This window comes from Protopterus annectens, chromosome 2.part1 (genome assembly GCF_019279795.1).
Source record: "Protopterus annectens isolate FY-2018-M chromosome 2.part1, PAN1.0, whole genome shotgun sequence".
NCBI lineage: Eukaryota > Metazoa > Chordata > Ceratodontiformes > Protopteridae > Protopterus > Protopterus annectens.
In genome coordinates, this window is record NC_056729.1 from 353,701,198 (window position 1) to 353,722,094 (window position 20,897).

The window sequence follows — 20,897 nt, forward strand, 5'->3', positions numbered from 1 at the left end:
AAGTAATACAATGAGCAATCCATTTAGAAATGGTTTGCTTATAAATAGTCTTGTCCTGGGCTCCAGGGACAAAGCTGACCAATAGCTGAGCAGATTTCCGAAGGTCTTTAGTCCGGTCCAGGTAAAACCTGAGCGGTCTATGCGCATCGAGAGAATGTAGGATCCTCTCACCTCTATTTCGATGATTAGGAAAAAAGGTAGGAAGGTGTATGGACTGATTAAGAGCCAGGCTAGAAACCACCTTAGGCATAAAGGAGGGGTTGGTTCTCAGAGAGACCCTGTCTGCATGGAAAATAAGAAAAGGCTCCACAGCCATCAAAGCCTGCAGCTCCGAAACCCTCCTTGCTGAAGTTATAGCCAAGAGGAAGACAGTCTTCCGAGAGAAACTTTAAATCTGCAGTGGCAGCTGGCTCAAAAGGAGGAAGAGTGAGTTTCTCTAGAACATAATTAAGATCCCAGGCTGGAGTAGGCACCCTTCTGGGAGGTTTTAAGTTGCAAGCACCTCTGAGAAACATTTTCATCAGAGGATGAGAGAAAATGGGTTGTTCAAAAGAACAATGAGCAGAAATGGCTGAAGCATGGATCTTGACAGAGGAAAAAGAAAGACTACCCTAAAGCAACTCAGCCATGTATTCCAGGATCGGAGGAAGGCTAGGCTGAGAAGAAGATTCCCCTCTAGCCTGCATCCAAAGAGAGAATCTTTCCCATTTGCCAGCATAAGACTTCCTAGTGCTAGGCCTCCTGGCCTCCTTCAGCACGTCAACTACCTGCTGGGACAGGGAAGAAGAATAGGATGGAGTCATACAATGAGCCAAGCTGCCAAATGGAGAGACTGAAGATGAGGATGTAGAACACTTCCCCCTTCCTGAACCAAAAGATCTGGCCTCAGAGAAAGATGCCAAGGAGGAAATGGGGAGAGAATGCGAAGCAGTGGATACCAATGCTGCCTGGGCCAGTCAGGAGCTAAGAGAATAGTCCATGATCGTTCATCCCTGATCTTCAATAATACTCTGGGAAGAAGAGGAGGGAAGGCATAAACTGACAGTAGCATCCAAGGGAAGGACAGGACATCCACTCTCCAGGCCCTGCTGTGATGCTGTCTGGTGCAAAAAAGAGGTAGAAGATGGTTGTCTGGAGAGGAGAAGAGATCCACTTGAGGAGTGCCCCAACGTTGAATGATGCTGTAAAAAACTGCTCTGTTCAGCTGCCACTCATGAAGATCCAGGGACTGTCTGCTCATCTGGTCTGCCAAAACATCGAGTCTTCCTGGAAGAAACTGAGCTAGGAGATGCAGGTCCAGGGATGCTGCTATGGACCAGACTCATGCTCTTCTGCACAGGAGGTAAGAATGAGTCCCTCCCTGCTTGTTGATGTACCACATGACTGTGTTGTCGACTGTCCTGACAAGAATGTTCTCTGGAGAAAGAAGATGCTTGAAAGCTGGTAAAGCCTACTGGACTGCCGTCATCTCCTTTAAATTTATGTGCAGGTGCATCTGCTGAGCATTCCAACTTCCCTTTATGCATCTGCCATCCAGGTGAGCTCCCCAGGTGTAGTCCGATGCGTCTGTGGTAAGAATTTGAATGGACAGGGGTGGGCGAAAAGGCACGCCTATGTTCTGTAGACAGGCTGTTTCCCACCAAAAAACTCTGTCTGCAGACATGGAAGCAGAGGAATTATCACATCCAGGTCCTGTGTGTGTTGACACCAAGTGTTCTTGAGGTACTACTGCAATTTCCTCATATGCAGTTTTGCATATGGAATCATGAGAATGCAAGAGGCCATGAATCCCAGAGCTTGCAGGTTATTTCCTTGCAGAGAACTGGAACAGGCTTGCCAAATACTTGAAATAAGTCAAAAGAGTTGTCTGCTTCTCCTGGGTGGGATATATCATCTGGGTGGCTGTGTTCAGACTTGCCCCCAGGAATGTAATCTCTTTGGATGGCACCATTTTTGATTTTTCCACACTGAATGTGTAACCCAGGGAAGAGAGAAGAGTCTTTACAAATTCTAGATCCTTTAGCAGCTGTTCCTGAGAATTTGCTTGAATTAGACAGTCACTCAAGTATGGATAAATCTGAATTTTCTTTTGCCTGCAAAAAGCAATGACTGGAGCCAGGTACTATGTGAAAACTCTGAGAGCAGTATATAAGTCAAAGGGCAGCGCAGAGAATTGATAAGGTTGCTTGCCCACCCAGAAACAAAGGTATTGCCTGCAACTTTCCCTGATAGGTATGTGCAGATAAGCTTCTTTGAGAGCCAATGTTACCAGCCAGGAATCCTTTTCTAACATTGGCAGTAACTGATGCAGGGTGAGCATTTTGAACTTTGGAATTATCAAGAAACTGTTCAGGATGGATAGATCCCGGATAGGATGCCAGGTGCCGTTTTTTTTTTTTTTTTTTTTGGAACTAGGAAAAGTCTGGAATAGAATCCCTGGCCTACCTGCGAAGCAGGAACTGATTTTATTGCTCCCAGATGTAAGAGAGACAAAATTTGCTTTTCTATTTCTGCCCTTTGGTTTGGAGAAGTGCCCAGGAATCCTTTGGGTACTGGAAAGGTGTGGAAAGAAAACTTGTGCCCTAGGGATACAGTTCTGAGTACCCATTTGTCGTCCGTGATGGTGGCCCAAACATTTGCAAACAGGGCCAACCTTCCCCCTAAAGGACTCTCTGGGCAGGCAAGAACAGGCAGAAGTTGGACAGTCATTGAGAATGTTGAGATTAAGATGCAGGTTTAGAACTTCCTATCTTGGAAGAGGAAGCCTACCAATGCTTAGACCTTCGAGGGGTCGCCCCCTGCCCTCTAGAAGATTTGTAACCTCTAGTCCTAGAATGGTTCTGTCTGCTGGTATCAGGAAACCCAACTCTTAGAAGGGTAATTCCTGCTAAAGTGAGGAGGTTGAACTTGCAGAAAGTCTTTAACTGTCTGAATAGACTTGGCCTTGTCTTCCATCTTCTTGAGCACTTCCTCTGCTTTGCTGCCAAAAAGACTGTCCTTATGCAAAGGTGCATCTAAAAGTTTAGCCTTGACAGCCTCTGGAAGGGGCTACTCCCTGAGTCAAGCATGCCTTCTAATAACACAACCAGTAGCTGTAGCCCTACAGGAGGCTTCTAGAATGTCAAAGCCACAATGTAAAGAGTGTTTATTGACTAGACTGGCAGAATTCAGCAAATCTTGCATATCCTTACTCTCCACCAACTGAGGCGCACCTGCTATCCTAGATTTAACAGCTTCCAAGGTGTGTTGCTGGTACTTTAGCATATGAAAAAGACAATTATTAGACCTAATAGCAAGACTGGCAGAAGTATAAACCTTTTTACCCCACCTGTCTAGGTTCTTGGATTCCCTGTCAGAAGGAACAGAATTTTTACTAACAGTGGCCTTAACTCCTTTAGAGCCTTGAGAAATAACCTCTGGATCAGCCAACGGATTCCTGAAAAGAAACAAATGAGAATCAGGAACTTTATAGTACCTGTCAGGTTTCCTGGGAGCAGGAGGAACCAAATTTGGAGTCAAGAAATTTTCCAGAAAAACATCAACCACTTCCAACACAGAAGGAATAGCCAAAGGCTTATGCTGAGGCAAATCCAAAAACTCCCTAATCATTTTCTTAGAAAGGGGATAATCCTTACTTTCCCCTTTAAAATGTTCCCTGAAAGTATTTAAAGTATCACCAAAAGAGAAATCTTCTGGAGGAGAAGCAGAAGGGATGGACTCCTCTGCGTCCGAATCCTCAAAAGGAGAGAAAGCTTGAGAAACTTCTTCATCCACAGAAATACTAGAAGTATCCGAACCTGAAAAGGACAAAACCTCAGGAGAGACATCCCTACCTCTTTTTGAAGGAGGAGGCTGTGAACCGCTAATAAGAGTCAAAAGGTCATCAGCCATTTTAACCAATTGAGAATGAGGGGAACGAGAGGAAATTGGAGCCTGCTTCTTCAGAGGCTTACAACTGGAAGATTTACCTGCAAGCCTAAAGGACTCGTGAGGACTGGCAACCACCAAAGTTGTCGGTATGAGCTTGCTGTCCGAACTAAGAACTGAGGTCTTGACTGAGTCAGCTTCACGGCTCTGGATCCAGCTGAGGAGACAACAGGCGGAAGGTCAGAAGGCAAAATGGACGCCAAAAGCCTGGGGACCTCAGAAATGGTCTCAACAGAGGCCTGCGGTTGAAAATATGCGGGCTGTAGGAGCTGCAAAGGAGCGTCACTGGCTACTGCACGACTGACAACCAACCTAACATCATCCGAGGACTTGACCTTTCGAAGCCTGTCGCGGTCCTTATCCTTACACGTCTTGGGGATATCCGAAGCCTGAAGACCAGCAGACGCCATACCAACAAACTTAGGCCAAACTCCAAAATGCTTAGCTAAAAGCTTAGCCCGACAATGAATAGGACGCAGATTAAAGGAAGCATAAAGATCACAATTAGGAACATCGTGGTCAAGGCCTACACAAATAATACAATAGGAATGAAAATCTCTAAGGGGAATCTGCTTTCCACAGGTAAGACAATTATTAACCTTTTCTGACATTCGTTAAGGCAAGAAAAGAGGATCCCCAATGGGGTACTTAAGCTATAGTTGACTTCAACTTCGTAGTCGGAAACACAATAGGTAAACGGCTGACCGGCACTCGTGCAAGAAATGCTTCTGCTTCGGGCTCCACGGCAAGGAAGACTGAGGAAGTGACGTCGGCTGCCTCCTTTTGTATCGGACGCCCTGACATCCTTTACAACCGACGACAGCTGTCATTTTTACTTACCTTTGGTATTCTGGCCGATCGAGGGCTACCGGGAGCCAGATAACCCTGCGGTTAGAACTGCAACAGTGAAACACGATGAACATCAGCACTGACATCTAGGAACAAAATTCAAGTATAAACCAATTTGCTCTTTTGGAGTGAATGACTGGACCCAGAAGGTGTTGAACAGATTAGAGAGGAAAGCAAGAAAGTACAGTTGTGTACACTTACCATAAATGTAGATGTTCGAGTGTATTCACTATTGCAGTCATTACATTTGGGTAATCCTGCTGGCAGGTTGCCCTCAGCCGGCCTGAATTCCAAAGTCTTGGGTCCTGCGTCGGCTGCTGTCGCCCCTTCCCTGATGTCAGGTTGTCAGGGGTATAAAAGAAGCAGCCGACACAATTTTCTTTAGTTTTTCTTGCCCCAGATGTCAGGTGCCCCCCAAAAGGGTTGCCAAAATTTTGATATGTATAATTACATGCACCAATATAAAATTTACCTTCATCTACAAGCAAATACACCACATAGGTTGTATAAATCAGAGAAGGAAAGATAGGTTCCATCAGAAGAAAGAGGGGGATGGTGGGTGGGTAACCTGGACTGCAACAGTGAATACACACGAACATCTACATTTATGGTAAGTGTACACAACTGTACTATGCTCTTCGTGTTTCACTGTTGCAATCATTACATTTGGGTAGAGTCCCAAAGCTAAGGTTGGGAGGCTGGAGCTAAACAGCATTAGGAGCAGCTATGAGGCCCTACAGAACTGCAGTGGATAAGCCTGCCCTGGATTTAGAGTAGAATGGCAGATGATAGTGCTTTGTAAAGGTGTGCACTGAACTCCAAGTAGCAGCCTCTAAAATGTCTTTGGTAGGTACTCCCCTGAGAAAGGCTGCTGAAGTGGCTGCAGCTCTGGTTGAGTGTGGCCTAACGCCCTTAGGTACAGGCTTGCCATGGTGTACATGGCAGAAACGAATGCAGTGGCCTATCCACTTTGAAATAGTCTGCTTTGAGATAGCCTTTCCTTATGATCCTGCAGCATATGTCACTAGTAATTGCTCTGTCTTTCTGAAAACTTTGGTTCTGTCCAAGTAGAATCTAAGCTGCCTGTGTACGTCCAAAGAATGCAGAATTCTCTCCCCCTTGTTATCTGGATTAGGATAAAAGGTTGGCAGGTGAATTGTTTGGTTGAGAGCCACACTGGACACCACCTTAGGCATAAATGTGGGTTTGTCCTCAGAGAGACCCTGTCCGGATGAAAAATTATAAAAGGTTCCACAGCCATGAGTGCCTCTAGCTCTGAAACTAGTCTTGCAGAAGTTATTGCTAGGAGCAGAGCTGTTTTCCAAGATAAAAATTTTATATCAGCTGTAACAGCTGGCTCAAAAGGAGACAGGGTGAGTTTTTCCAAGACACAGTTGAGGTCCCATGCAGGCATTGGTGATCTCCTTGGAGGTCTTAAATTTTTGGCTCCTCTGAAGTACTGCTTTAATAAGGGATGAGAAAAGATTGGTGGCTCTGCATTGTAATGAGCCGAACTGGCAGAGGCGTGAATTTTAATAGATGAAAAGGAAAGGCCTTTCTCCAGTATCTCAGTTAAGTATTGCAAAATCTGAGGAATATTTGGCACAGCTGTATCAGTTCCTTGTGCCTGGTTCCAAGCACAGAATCTCTTCCATTTTCCAGCATAAGATTTTCTAGTACTAGGCCTTCTGGTTTCCAAAATGACATCCATTACAGCTTTACTGAGAGGTGTGTTTTGTATGACTACATTATTCGCCATGCTGTCAGGTTTAAAGTTTTGAGTTGGCTGTGCAGGATCTGACTGTTTTGCTGGGACAGTAGATGAGGTATTTGAGGTAAGGTTCAAGCTGGGCATTGAGACAAGCTCCTTAATATTGGATACCAGTACTGGTGGGGCCAGTCTGGGGCAATCAGTATCATCTTTGGCTTCTCCTGTCTGACCTTTAGGAGTACCTTGGGGAGGACAGGCAGAGGGGGAAATGCATATACTGATAGGTTTTTCCAGCCGAAAGATAGGGTGTCCACTTTCCATGCTCATCTGTGATAAATCCTTGTGCAGAATCTTTTTAGTTGGTAGTTGTGAGGAGAAGCAAATAGATCTATGTCTAGGCATCCCCATTTCCTTGTTATCATGCTGAAGACTTGTCGATCCTGGTGCCACTTATGGGGATCCATGAGGTTTCTGCTTAGGTAGTCTGCCAGAGTATTTTTCCTTCCTGGCAGGAATTGTGCCTGCAGATGTACTTGGTAAGTCAATGCTGTGTCCCACAAAGTCATGACTAGTCTGCAAAGGGGGTAAGAATGTGTGCCCCCTGCTTGTTTATATACCACGTGACCGTGGTGTTGTCTGTCTTTATCAGTAGTTGTCCTGGATGAAGTAGGTCCTTGAAGGCTGTTAGGGCATTTTGAACTGCTAGTGTCTCTTTTTGATTGATATGTAGATGCATTTGGTTTGAGGTCTATGTGCCCTGAATGCATCTTCATGCCATGTGGGCCCTCCAGGCATAATCTGATGCATCTGTTATTGGTGTCTGTCTGGCTGGAGGTAATGTTAATGGCTGTCCCTTGTTTTGGTGACAAGCCTTTGCCCACCATCGAAACTCCTGTTGCAGGCAAGGAATGAGAGTAGTCATAGTTTCCAGGCTGTGGCAATGTTGAGGCCAAACAGTTTTTAGGTACCATTGAAGTTTCCTCATATGCCGTCTTGCATATGGAATTAGTAGGATGCAGGATGCCATGAAGCCCAAAGCCTGCAGAATTTTTCTTGCAGATAACTGGGCCTTTGTTGCCAACATTTTGAAATAGGTAGTCAGTTGCCTTTGTTTGTCTGGCATGAGATAAGCCATCTGGGCAGTTGTATTTAAGCTTGCACCCAGGAATATTATCTCTTGAGAGGGTACTACAGTTTTGATTTCTTTTCATTGACTGTGTATCCTAGGCATGTTAAAAGTTTTTTCACAAACGCCAGATGCTGTAGAAGAATGTCCTTGTTCTCTGCTTGAATTAGACAGTCGTCCAAGTAAGGATATATTTGTATTCCTCTGTCTGCAGAATGCAGTTACTGGTGCCAGGCATTTTGTAAAGACCCTGGGCACAGAAGATAAGCCAAAGGGCAGTGCAGAGAATTGGTAATGCATTGAGCCAGACTTGAATCTGAGGTATCTTCTGCATATTTGTCTGATTGGGACATGCAGATATGCCTCTTTTAGGTCTAAAGTCACAAGCCAAGCGTTCTTGCCCAGCATGGGCAGAAGCTGCTGCAAAGTCAACATCTTGAATTTTGGTATATCCCGGAATGTGTTCAAAATAGATAAGTCCAGTATTGGCCTCCAGGCCTTGTCCTTTCTGGGTACCAAGAACAGTCGAGTAAAATCCTTGCCCCTGCTCTTACTCTGGTACTTGTTGAATGGCCCCCATGTCCATGAGGGATGAGACTTGTTTTTGTGCCTCTGCCCATTGATTTTTTGGCAGATCTGGCCAGCCGTTTGCCTTTGGTAGGGTATGGAAATGGAACTTGTAGCCTTGTGACTCGATATTTAGGACGCACTTGTCCTTTGTTATAATGTGCCAATTTTGAGAAAAAAGTGCTAATTTTCTCCCTAAGGGTGCTGCCAGGAGATAAGTGCTTGGTGCAGGCAGGGGGAAGTCATTGGGACTGTTTCCTGTATGGTTGTGATTTGTCTTCTCCAACTTTGGAAGTAAAAGCCCCCCATTGCTTTGAGCGGTATGAACCTTGCGCCTGGGGTCTGCCTCTAGGGGATCTGGGTCTGCCTCTGAGGTCTGTCTGACACAGGAACGGACCAATTCTTTGTTGGTCAGTGTCTACTAAACCTAGGTGGCTGTACTTGTAAAAAAATCTTTGACTGTTTGCATAGATTTAGCTTTGTCCTCCATTTTCTTTAACACCTCTTCTGCCTTAACACCAAACAAAGTATCAAGCATGCCTCCTAATTACAGAACCTGTAACTGCGGCCCTGCAGAAGGCCTCTAAAGAATCAAAACCACATTGCAAAGTATGCTTTCCAACTTGTTCAGCCGCATGCAATAATTCCTGCATTTCCTTTTTTTCTGCACATTCAGAGTTTAACAACATTTTCTGTTTAAGCAATGCCATGACATGTTGCTGATATTTGAGCATATGAAACTGACAGTTAAAGGCCCTTATAGCCAAGGTAGCAGATGTGTAAAGCTTTTTTCCCCATCTATCCAGTGCCCTAGAATCTCTAACAGAGGGGGTAGGGTTTTTTGCAGTGGAAGCCTTAACTCCTTTGGGACCCTGAGAAATAGTTTCTGGGTCTGCAAAGGAATTTATGAGAGTCAGGAACCCTGTAATATCTGTCAGGCTTAACAGGAGCTGGAAGTAAGGAGTCAGGGGTAAGACTAGACTCCGAAAACACATCTACAATGTCCAACACAGGTGGGATGGCTAGTGGCTTGTGTTGAGGTAGTAAAAGGAAATCCCTGAGCCTCTTTTTAGATTCTGAAAAATCTTGACTCTCCCAGTGGAAATGCTCCCTCATGGTATGTAAGGTTTCCCCAAAAGAATAGCCCTCTGGAGGAGAAGCTGAAGGTATAGATTCTTCAGCATCAGAATCCTCATAGGGGGGAAGAGAATATTCCTGATCAGAAGAGGTGATAAGGCAGAAGAGGTGATAACTACTTTATCTATTATCTCTCTCTTACTATAACCCCACATCATCCTCCTAACTTACTCTATCTATTACCTCTCTCCTAACACCTACCTTTCACTTATACTCTTAACTACTTCTCTCAAGAAAACTATACCTTTCCTATACTTTAACCTGTTTTTTTTTTCTTATTAACTCTATATCCTAGGGCGTTATAACTCTTCTTAGCAATATGTCTCTCACATCTAAAACTATACTAACCAAACTAATATTCATATACATATGCTCTCTAGGCTTAACCATCATCTATTTACTTACTTCTTATGAAAAAGCTAATTATTACCACTTCAGTTACTGTCGCAGACAAACAGCCTTCCAACATCCTTTCCAAACTTATACTCATTTAAACATCGCATGCACCCCCAACTACCTATTACCCAAATACCATCGACTTACACACATTAACTTCAACAATCCAAACATAAGGAGGCTAAAATATCTAACCAACTTCTCCTGCAAACCATCATTTGAACTAAAAACACCAACCCTCAGCGATGGTGACATCCACCCTAACCCAAGACCAACTAAACTCCACTGACATACCTTATAATAACTCATACTCTATCCCCTCAATACTAACCACTGTTTCTAATGCCTTACTTATTGGACATCTCAATATCCGCAGTGTTAACAATAAGATTGCTCATCTCCATGCCCTCCTTGATACTCACTCCTTTGACATTTTCTGTCTCACTGAAACTTGGCTGAAACCTGGTACTAAAGATAATGCAATACTTCCCCCTGGATATAACAATATTGAGAATGGACTGCATAAAACGTAAGGGTGGAGGAGTAGCACTTCTGTTTAAAAATGGACTAAAAATCACCTCACAACCTTCCAACCCACTAACAGATGTTAAAGCTGAGATCCTTACCTCTAAACTACAACTAAACCCTAATAAATCTATCTATATCATCTGTATCTACCTACCTCCTGGCAATAACTACACTACAATTGAGAATATCCTAAGTTGGATATCTTCTTCCTACCCACAAGAAACAATCATTTGAGGAGACTTTAATTGTGATTGGTCCTCTATCAATACAAATAATCCTTCATCTCATATTAATCTTCATGGCTTTACTCAGATAATCAATAATCCCACAAGAATCAATAAACCCAGTAACAAAGTATTTTAGATTGGATTCTTATTAACAAACAGCAACAAACATATACAATAGGAACTTTGCCTGATGATGTAAGTGATCATTCCTTAACTTATATCATAAGACAAAAGAGTGACATTAATTACACCCCTACCTACAGAGTTTCACGTAGCAAGAAACACTTCAGCCCATTATTATTCCAAAATGAACTAAAAGCCTGTAACTGGAATCTTCTAAAAACCCTAACCCTTGAAGATGCTATCGCATATTTCAATTCCAAATTCCTATCCATCCTTGACCAACATGCTCCAAAACGATCTATCAGAGTTAAATCTAAACCTGCCCCCTGGCTGTCCAAAGAGACAAGACAAAAAATACTACTTAGGAATAAATCTTGGGCTAAATGGAGAAATACAAAAACTACTTCAGACCAACAAGCCTTTAGACAGTTAAGAAATAGCACTAAAAAGCTGTTTTTATAGATAAAAAGAACTATTACTGTAAACTACAGCAAACTCATCATAACAACCCCAAAAGGTTCTGGTCAACCTTAAATTCGCTCCTACACACAGGCCACTCTAGTACACCTTCACCTTCAGGGGCCGAAAAGAATACCTCACATCAAACTGCCAATGCCTTTAACTCCTTTTTCACAGACACCATTAATTCACGAGCAAGTCATCTCACAATAGACAAATCTAACCTTCCCACCTGTACATCTACTAATCTCCCTATATTCCAACTACAACCCATCTCTACTTCCTACATCCTAAAACTCATCCAAAAACTCAAACCTTGTACCCCATCTGCAGATCAGTTACCATCTGAATACCTTCAAAAAGCAGCTGAAGCAGTTGCTTATCCCATATCCCTCCTTATAAACAGAACCATCAATGAAGGAACCATCCCCATCTGGAAAATTTCCCACATAATCCCTCTACATAAAGGAGGTAGCTCAAATGACTATTCTAACTACAAGCCTATAGCACTCATCACCCTTAGCAAAAATTATGGAGAAATGTATTCATCATCAGCTAATGCACCACTTAACTCAATATAACTTACTAGCCAACTGCCAACATGGCTTTAGGCCATTTCATAGCACTACAACAGCTCTCCTATCTTTTACCAAGTATATCAATAGAAACCTCAATAATATTATTCTGTCATCAGCACTCTTTATAGACCTGTCAAAAGCCTTTGACATGGTAAACCACAATATGCTCATAAAAACCCTTGAATCCCTCTCTCTAGATACCAAAGCTATTCAATGGTTCACTTCCTACCTTAATAACAGGCAACAGGCAGTTCTCTGGGATAATACACTTTCATCCCTTCTGCCAGTCTCTCTTGGAGTCCCACAGGGTTCCATCCTGGGACCTCTCCTCTTCTCTTTATTCATAAATGACTTACATGTAGCAATACCTCAAGCTACATGTATTCAATATGCAGACGACTCAACACTCATATGCTCTGCTAACACCCCCTCTGAACTACAAACCCTAACACACAATGTATTTAGCACAGTTGAGGTATGGTTCTTGAAACGCTGTCTCCTTTTGAATGCCAGTAAAACCAAACTCCTGCTCTTCAGGCCTAATATTAAGTCTCCCCTCATAGACTTCTCTACTACTTCCAACAATGGCACACATATTAGCCCCTGACTCTACCACTAAGCTGTTGGGTATTATAATTGACAATAACCTCACTTTTGATAATCACATTAATAACACTATTAAAACCATAAATAGAAAACTCTGCTCCTTATATAGAATTAAAACCTTTTTAACTCCACAGGCCAAAATCACACCTGCTCACTCTCATCTTATTTCCACTCTTCTTTATGCTTCATCCATATACACTAACCTAAAGAAAAATAACCTCACTAAACTAGCAAATGCATACAACAGCATTGCTAGATTTGCCACCGGAAACCCATTTAGAACTCACCACCATCAGAATCTACAACAACTAGACTGGCTAGAACTAAAAAATACACTATTACTCTCCCAACTTACCTTTGTTCATAGGATATTTTACCAACCAAAAAATACCCCTATACTTTCTGACCTTATTTCTCCCTATTCTAACCTAAATTCTTTACGCTCCTCTAATAAACTTCTTGTGAAGTTAAGCAAGTCCAATAACATAGCAGGTGACTCACTTTTCTCCAACACCATAGGTAAATACTGGAATCTTCTACCTACTACTCTAACTTCTACTTCGTTACCCTTCCTCTGTAAACAAAAGCTCAAACAACATCTAAAAACACTCTGGCTATGTCCATGCATCAATCCTGACTGATCTTATGATTCTACTAACTACTCTTCTCTTAATCACCCTCTCTTACCTCTCTCTACTCACTCTCCTTGAGTAGACTTTCTCTAAAACACCCTTGTTAATTAGCCTCTGATATGAATTAATACAGAACTCTCTATGGTTTATACTTAATCAATTATACTCTTCATGAATGTTTTACTAAAGTATAAACTCCCATATCTTGTAATGTAAAGAAAATTAGAGTAAGTGTCCTTCCCAGTATATATTTTCAACTAGTATAATCTAGATTAAACCCTTATTTCTGTTTGTATTTTACTAACTACTTACTTTGTTTATGTAAATGACTTGTTTGTATTAACTTCAATGTGGAGCTTTTCTCCCCGGGCCTCTGCTGAAAATGGAAATGTATCCAGTTGGACTAGCCTGGTAAACAAATGTAAAATAAAAAATAAATAAAATAAAATAAAAGAGGAATCAGAAGGAATGGAAACCTGATCTGAAGATTCATAGTCAGTCTCTTGCCTAGGCCTCTTATCAGGAGGGGGATGAAAACCCCTGATCAAAGTAATCAAGTCTTCGGCCATTTTGAGCATCTGTTTTTTGGGCATAGAGGCCTGACCACATGGCTCTTGAGTTTGTTTCTTTGCTTTGGAAGGTATTTTAGTCTTTGCCTTTGAAGCTGAAGTTGGTTTGATGTAAAGATGTTTAGGTCTAAATACACCCTCAGAAGCTGTTGCCTGCTCAGAGGCTCCGGACCCATCTGAAGGGATAATATCCGAGGCTCCAATACCTTGAGTTCCCAGCGGCATGTCCGACTTCACGTGGGAGTCTGTAGTGGCCTGCGACTCTAAAGTAGCGGGCATCAGGGGTTGCGAAAGTGCTTCACTGAGGACTGGCGACTGGCTTTGGAGAAGCTTCGTCGTCGGTTTTGGGCCTCGGTTGTCTATCTCTTTCCTTTTCTTTGCGTTTTTTGTGAACTCCAGTAGGCGGATGGCTATCCGACGACATTTCTGGATAATTAAACCGGCGTCCAAAATAGTTTAAAGCGAAATCATACCAACGCTTAATAGTGCGTTAGTTAAATCTAGCACAAAACCGACAACCAGAAACGTTGTGATCAGGGCCTAGGCAAGGAATACAGTAAGAATGAAAATCCTTATGAGGTATTTGCTTCCCACAAGAAACACAATTATTAACTTTTTCTGACATTGGTCTGGAGCAAGAAAAAAGTTTCCCCAATGGGGTACTTAGCTTTATTGAAGACTTTGGATCTGAAACTCAAACACGAAAATCTCAGGAGTCGGCCGGCCAGCACTTGCGAACTGCTTCTGCTTCGGGCACGGCAAGAAATACTGAAGAAAATGGCATCGGCTACTTCTTTTATACCCCTGACGACCCGACGTCAGAGAAGGGGCAACAGAAGCCGACGCAGGACCCAAGACTTTGGAATTCAGGCAGGCTGAGGGCTACTGCAAGCAGATAACCCAAACTGATGACTGCAACAGTGAAACACAAAGAACATCCACTGAAGAATCCTCATGTGCAGACGAGCTGAAGGTACCAAAGTTATTGCTGCCACCATGGTACCCAAAACTTTCAAAAGAAGTTTTGTCTGTACCTTCTTCTTGGATAACAGGTTCTTGATTAGATGATGTAAGGTTTGAATCATCACAGGGGAAAGTTTGGCCAACAGTTGCCTTGTGTCTAAGTCTGCCCCTATAAATATGATATGCTGTGATGGCAACAAAGCAAATTTTTCAGTTTATTGTGATGCCCAGCTGAGGGAAAAGATGAATGGTGGTGTCCCTCACTCTTGTTAGTAGATGCTAGGTGGTGGCAGTTAGGAGCCAATCGTTTAAGTACGGAAACACCCGGAATCCTAGACACCTCAAGTGAGCCGTAACTACTCCCATGCATTTGGTGAGCACTTTGGGGGCTGTAGTGAGACCATAGGGCAGAGCTCGAAACTGGTAGTGACTGGCTCCAAGCCGAAAGCGTAAATGTCTCCTGGATTGCCTGTCCATTTTTATGTGGCAGTATGTATCCTGGAGATCTACAGAGCACATCCAATCGTCTTTTCCCAGAAAGGGTGTATCGACTGCAGTGTTACCATCCAGAACTTGGACGTTTTGACGGACTTGTTTAGTCTGCTGAGATCCAGAATGAACTCCAGTCCCCTGTGTTTTTTGCAACTAAAAAGAACCTTGAGTAAGTTCTGTACCCAATTTGGTCTCCAGGGACATTTTGGATGACACTTTTTTCCAGCAACTAATGTACCTCTAAAGTTGCATGTTCCCTTTGACTGGGTGGTACATCTGGGACGCTCTCTTCTAATGTGGGAGAGGAAAAGGGTATGTAATAGCCTCTGGATATGATGATTTGTACCCATTTGTCATTTATTTCTAGCCAGGTGTTTGGGTACAACGACAAGCGACTCTGTCTCCAGAGATGGATAGATGGGCCTCCTCTCAGAAGCGCTGAAAGGGCTTACCAAGGAAGGAATTCCTGCCACCCTGATTTTGCCAATCCCCTCTGCTGCATGGTTAGTGTCTTCCATTGTTATTTCCCTGTCTGCCCCTGGGGGAAGAATCACCATGTGCATTCAGGAAAGCTCTTTGGGACTTACAAAACCACATTTTCCCCCCTCTGCCTTTAGGATAAGGTCTGGTAAAACAGGGACAGCAGATAAGAGTTTTTCCCTCCTGCTCACACCTGGTTAACTCATTAACCCTGAGTACCTTCTCATGGCACCTCTGTGCTTAACACCGAATGCACCATGAGAAGATAATAATTGCAAACTGTTATCTCAAGCGTCTTCAACAAGCGCGAGAAACTGTAGTGCCAGAAAAAATAAACAGATGCAACTTTTTTTTTTTTCCTGAATGACATTGGCGAAGACAGCCTTGCAGGTTTAGGTAGGTCAGCAGGGGCAGCAAAACTGTCTTACATTTAGAAGAAATCATTCATTCTTTCATTCATAAAGAATGAATGAAAGAATGAATGAAATGTGCTGGTTTGCGGTATTGACCGGCATTTGAAGCATGGAGCTTCTCTAGCCTCAGTGAGCCAGCCACAGCAGTCAGCAAACAGGTAGAGCATGCTCTATATCTAACATTATTGAACTGTTGCTTCTTAGTTTGCCAGAAAAAATAAACAGATGCAACTTTTTTGTTTGTTTTTTTTTCCGGAAAGACATTGGCGAAGATAGCCTTGCAGGTTAAGGTAGCTCAGAAGGGGCAGCAAAACTGTCTTACATTTAGTAGAAATCATTCATTCTTTCATTCATAAACACTGAACGAAAGAATGAATGAAATGTGCTTGTTCACACAAACATGCACTCAGTTCTCAGGGAAGCCTCATAGAATTATTCAGTTACCTACAGTTTTCTTCCTGGTATATATGGGCTAAAGGGAAGTGACATTTGGGAAATGCTGGTAATGGTCAATGAAGTTGTGGGTGAAATTGGTCAAAATAATAATCATTGTGGACCACAGAGCTGAAAATAAGGGACATGACAGAAATATGGTCACATATTGTGTCACACATTTATAAAGAAAGGTGAAAAGGTATACAAGATACAGAACTTTACATCTTTCATAGACTGTAATTTATAGGGGCAGAAAAATGTTGAATGACTGACTTAGGGAAGGTGTGTATAATTAAGATTAAAGGAGTAGTCTCAAGTGACAAACATGACAAGTAGAAAAACTTTAAAGTATGTGCTCTGTCCCTCCTTTAGCTGAACTCAAGACCATTCAATGTAAGCACGTTGGGATAATGGAGACTTACTTTCATAGCTATGGATTCAAGTGTTTGCTAGACAGTTTTAATTACCTAACAATGAGGTGAACTGTAATAAGCTCCAGTGACTCTGCTATTTTCAAAAGTGTACAGACCATCTTATAAAATAACAACTTTCTGTCATGTCTCTAGATTTTGACACTACACTGATGCAGTTAACTTTCTCAGCATGCATTATACTTACAGCAAGGGATATGCCTGGTTAGTAAGGTACTAAAGGGGGCATTGTACTCAACAGTTCTGAAGAATGCCAAATACAATGGAACACTGACTTCCTTGGACCTAGATGCCTTACCTTTGTTTGTAAGTTGCAAAACATAGAATGATTTCCTCACTGGTGTAGGCATGTGATGGTGAAAGGCTGGATTAATGTTTGTGTGTGCCCCCAAGTCAGACTACTGAGTCAAATTCTTAGAGGTGTGCTGTCAATATGATAGTTACAAAGGCTGGATGACTTCCTGGGGGCTACTGTTAAGTATTTCCTGGCATTTGGTGTTAGTCCATGGCTGAGATGCCAGTTATTTGTCTGTGTTAGCCCTTTCTGGAGAAAATTTGTGGCAGTGAGTGATTTGAGGTTGTGGACATAGCCCAAGAATGCCTTGTGGTTGCCCATGGCCGGGGAGGACAAATGTACCTCAAATTTGGCTTTGGTAGACTTTATTTTTCCTCTGAACTATTTGTTTAGTTTGAGATGGTTTTTATCTTGCTGGGCGCTGCACCTCCTAATTTTTTACATGATTTTCTTCCTTCTGTCACACAGCCTGTTGATGATGTGATTCCACCAGGGTGGCTTGTTTTTTTGAGTTAGTTCTGTACTTCATGGGCAATATGTTTGATTCTAATCAGAGGGATTGCTCGGTGAAATAAATGTTATTATTGCTTTTGCACTAATTCTTACACGGATCAACCAGTTAGCTTAGACATTTTTGAGTTATATGCCTCATTGTAATCAGTGGGATGAGTCAGGGAAATTAATGCTACTACTTGTAGACTAATTCTGGCTTGGAGCAACCATATATTTTGGGCAGTATTTTGACTTCTCTAGAATTTAGGTGAGAGGAATGACTCGGTAATATAAATGTTATACTACTGCTATACTGACAGATGGAATGATTCAGTCTTACCTTACACCAAGAATGTAATGAATGTTTGCTCAACAGGGTGCAACAATTACCACCTTTGACTGAGCATGCAGAACCTTGCAAAAATAAAATGCAACTCATTTTCACATCACTAATTTACAATATGTGCAGTTACAATATAACACTGAGTCATCATCACTTTTCAGGTAAAATCTCCATCAGCTGCCACTGTTATTCACATTGCTAAAAGTCGTTATCACATTGATGAATGCATGTGCCAGTTTTTTGGTTTCTGTATATGTGGAGTCACGCAGAAGCTCCCCCTCCCCTCAAGTTCTTTTTTCGTTTTCCCAATTATTTCTGTTGTAAGATACCAGTGAAGGTATCCATTGTGGTTATATGTTTCATATACTCAGGTTCTGAAAATTATAATAATTTTCATATTTTGTTGCGCAAGTCTGCTAAGGAACTTGTCAACACGCTGAGTAAAAATCTCATTTTAAAATAGTAAAATAACTATCCGTATGCTGTACACAGACTTAGGTTATAAAATTCATTATATGTTTTTTCATATTTTGGTAAATAACTGTGGTTGGAAACATTCCCAACATGCTAAGTAAAATCTCATTTTGAAGACAGTATTAGGATATACAAAATGATAAAATAACAGTTTTGAAATGCTGTACACATGTATAGCTAGTTTATGTTTTAGGTTATGAAAATTATGACTTCATATTTTGGTAAATAACTTTGCTAGGGAGCATGTTATTGTGCTATGTATTACCTCATTTTGAAGACAGTATTGGCACTTAAAACATGGTAAAAGAACTGTGTCTGTATGCTGTACACATCACAGTTTTAGTCTTGTAGAATTATGAAAATTATACATGTACTATATTTCTCATTATTGTACCCATATCTTTGCAAGGGAGTATGGTAACAACCCACATGATGCATAGCTCTGAAGCTGACAATGAGCTACACAACTTGTACACTGATATGTAGTCTCTGTCTGTTAAAGGTGATGAGATATTTTGCTTTATCAATTATGAGAAATATAATAATATTTCTGTGAATATCTCAGTAAAGGAGCATCACACAGTAATGGTTAAGGTGTCATTTTAAAGCTGTAAAGACAGTGTTCATAGTTCCAACATGGTAAAAGAACTGTGCATGTATGTTGTACACATGTACAGATATCAACGTTGGTTTCAGACTTAGGTTATCGAAATTATTTTTTTTCATATTTTGGTAAATGTCTTTGCAAGGGAGCAAGTCATTGTGCTAAGTAATACCTCATTTTAAAGACAGTGTTACTCCATACAAAATGGTAAAAGAACTGTGTCTGTGCACTGTACACATGTACAGATATCACAGTTTTAGTCTTTTAGGATTATGAAAATTATACATTTCCAATACTTATTATTATGCCCATCTTGCAAGGAAGCATGGTGATGGCACAAATGATGCATCATTTTGAAGCTGACATTGAGACACACAACTTGTACAATGATATGTAGCCTCTGTCTGTTGCAGGTGATGAGATATTATGCTTCATCAATTATGAGAAATATTATATTAATCATATTTCTGTGAATATCTCCGTAAAGGAGCATCACACAGTAATGGTTAAGGTATCATTTTTATTCATAAAAACAAATTAAATACAAATTGTATGGGTCTACATGGTACATTGATGAAGATATTGTGCTTTGCTTTTCCAAAAAAGTAAAAATATGTGCAATATCAGCATTCCTTACCAAATATTTACTAATGATTTTGATATGCACTATAACATTTACACTGCTGGAAAAGTCAGTGTCTGCTTAACAACTTTCGCATTAACATTTTTAGTCTAGAGCTTATAGTTAAAGAGTTATGAACATTTGTTTTCTGTATGGTATTACAAATGGATTTTCTGAAAATAAGCTCAGGCTGCACTGTTGTTCCTATGGGAGAATTATGCAGGCAGCTTTTTCTGAGTTGCTCCGGAGTGAATAAGTTAACGTCTCCAACTCCTGGCCCAAACAAAGATAAGCCACCAAAAGGGGCGTTGGTAAAGGAAGACTTGAAGGATTCTGCGAAATCGCATAAGCGCATCCAGGAATGTCTCCTTAAGGAAATTCCTGTACCCACTGCCCTACTCACTCCATGGGCCGTGTAGGAAATAAGTTGCATGGAGGAGTTAACCACTGAGTTTAGGGTGGAGAGTTGGGAGGAGACCTTGTACAAAACCCCCGCAGCTACAGAAACTTGGAGGGAATCTCCTAGCTCCTTTAGGAGATCTCTTTGAATCTGGTGAAATGGGTCAGGTAGTTCAGCAACCGAAGGGCAAAGGATGCTGAAGAAAACATATGCTTTCCATACCTGTCCATCGTTTGAGACTCTGTTTGGAGAATGGACAGATGAGGATGTCTCTGACAACTCCTCCATGGTGGCTACCGCCACCACCATAGCATTTACCAGAACACCTTTACTGAGAAATTCCTTATCTGCAGGAGCAATGATGAACTTATTTGACCTCCTAAAAACAGGGTCTACAGAGTTTGGAGAGCCTCACACCTTCTGACTGACTACATTCATGAGTTGGTTGAAAGGCGGAGACACCCAAGAGGTGGAAGGGTGAAACCGGAATGCCTCCAGGTACACAGACTCATCTTCAGAAGGGTTGATGGGCTTCCAGCCACTTCTCTTGTTTAAGGTTTGCTAGGATGTCTGCAAAGGTGACATCCTCAGAGGGTGACCATGTGGATCCTTCTGAATCATAGAGAACCGTTTATGAAGTGAAGGACTCCTCTGGGGAATCTAGATGCTTCCTCTTACACAACTTCTTCTGAGGGACCTCCTCAGGGAGCACTCTGGCAAGGTTTCAGAAGAGACCAGATCACCCGATGGGGATTCGGGTCTCCATGCCTCGGAGGGAGTGATGGCACTTAGGTGGACACTAGAGCTTTGGGGGGGGGGGAGTACTTGGACCAGAGAGAGGAACAGTCTGAGGTGAAAGCACTTTCATCACCTCAAAAGCCCCCTGACCCTGCTCCAAGGAGGTTCTTGATGCTGAGGAACTAGAAAACCATCCCTGAAAGAAGTCAGTAGGCTCAGAGGCTGATGTAGGCACCAAGCTCACCCGTGCTGAAGTCCCGAGAGGTAGACTCTGGTTGGA

General features: G+C 42.0%; 1 protein-coding gene across 1 annotated transcript in view; it reads right to left on the reverse strand.

Moving 5' to 3' along the window:
• The window catches only part of HASPIN (histone H3 associated protein kinase), a 1,280,677-nt gene that overhangs the window by 573,840 nt on the left and 685,940 nt on the right, over positions 1-20,897 (reverse strand). The window lies entirely within an intron of this gene.